The sequence below is a fragment of the Cotesia glomerata genome, linkage group LG6, assembly GCF_020080835.1.
Source record: "Cotesia glomerata isolate CgM1 linkage group LG6, MPM_Cglom_v2.3, whole genome shotgun sequence".
Classification (NCBI taxonomy): Eukaryota; Metazoa; Arthropoda; class Insecta; order Hymenoptera; family Braconidae; genus Cotesia; species Cotesia glomerata.
Genome location: NC_058163.1, coordinates 13,938,523 through 13,940,449, shown reverse-complemented (window position 1 = coordinate 13,940,449; position 1,927 = coordinate 13,938,523).

Genomic DNA, 1,927 nt, shown 5'->3' with positions numbered 1-1,927 from the left:
AAAACATAAGTAGTGCATTTTTGAGCGTTCAAGTATGGAATAAGCGGGAAGTTGCAGGGATGGCCTTTAGGGTCAACCGTTTTCCTAATTTTTTTTTATAACTAAAAAACTGGTACAGAACTGCAGAGAGCATATGCAATCAATGTTAAATGTTCAATTTTAAATTAAATTTTTCTCTGGTTATAGATAGTCAATCGACTTCATATTTTAAGGGTAATTGTATCATCATCTCCTTAATAAGTACACGAAAATTTAGAATTTTCTAACGCTATGCCTTAACCACGTTAACTACCTTAAGAAATACTTGTTTAAGACTTATAAATATTTCTATTTTGGTAATTTTGTTTCGATGACATTACGTTTGCTCATCTCTTGCTAATCATTTTCTATGTAAAGTATTTTTTCTACCCTTTCATTCATCTTTAGCAATAGATGATTGGCAAGTAACCGATGGCGGAGTAATAGTAGGGTGAAGAAATTTATTACTGAAAGTTTACAAAAACCAGTGATAGCATTTATGGTGAGATCTATTATGTTTTCAGGGCCGTAAAATTATCGTTTGTTACCCAAAATTATCGTGACTCAAGTATTAAAAAATTTATAGTATTCTAAGTGGAATAAACATTAAAAGCAATTAAGTGTATTATTGTTTTTATTTATTTCTTATAATCTTCTTTGCAATGTTTATGAATTATAAAATTTTGAATAGATTACTTCACATATATACATATACAAGATGGCGCGCAAGACAAATTAAAGCGCCAAAATACAAATGGAAATTTCATTTTTGAAATTCTTTTTCTTATACACTATAGTTTTTTAACCTATGAATTGAAATGAGAGTATATAAGTATGAAAGGAAAAAAAATCATTATTTAAGACCATTTCTTGGCAGTAAAATATCGTTTAATTACCATTTTTTCTTTAACAGAACATTTTTTTGATTCTTTGAACTTTAATTTTATACTTTGTACTTTTTGTTTGATAAAATATTAAATGTTTTTAGAAAAACAAAAACACTTAAATATTATCAATATTCACATTTGAATTCAAGAAATATTGTCATAACGCTAGCTTAACTAATCTGAGTAATCTTTAGAAATGAGAAATCTTGAAGATTTGTATTGCGATGCAGTGAATAAAATATGATTTTCTTAATGTAATTATATCAATTTATATTGTAAATAATCACAAGTTTGTGAGGTATCTTTACATACAAAATGGCATAGATATACCATTGAGATCAATGTTTAATGTATTATCTACATTATTTTTGTTATTATTATCATTATTATTATTAATGTTATTATCACTATCTTCGACTAAAGAATTAGAGTAAAGAGACGTCTTCCATCTTGGTGCATTCTTCTTTTATTGGTTCGTAACCAATGCAATTATGTTTGATTCTCTGACTAGATACTAACAGCCCATTAACAGTGCAAGTAACTAATTTATTACGAGTGGGACATTTAATTAGGCCAATCTTAATTAGGACAATCTTGCTGAATATTCTTTTGCAGTCGGCATTTGAGTGAGGAAAAGATAAAATATTTAAAAAAAATTTTGCCGATTGCTTAAAATTCCAAACTTCATTCAATTTTATTTCAAAATCTTCTTTTTCAGTCTTACCAATATCATTTAACACCACTGCAACACATTTTGACGATTTAAGACGCATATCTTGAATAATTTTGGAATGCGGGAAGCAATCTTCTGATAGCGGAGTCAATTAATTGAAATGGAATATTATGTTCCGCTAAAAAACCGCAAAGTTTTATTTCTGCTCTGGTAGTATTTTGATCACATGGCAATTCCAAATTTTTATGAGTGAAAGACTGAATTGATTTTTGGTGAGAAATAGAATTGATCGCTAATGTGTGGCTTTTGCATTTAGCATGGTTTTTAATAACCGTCAATTCCGCAGTAA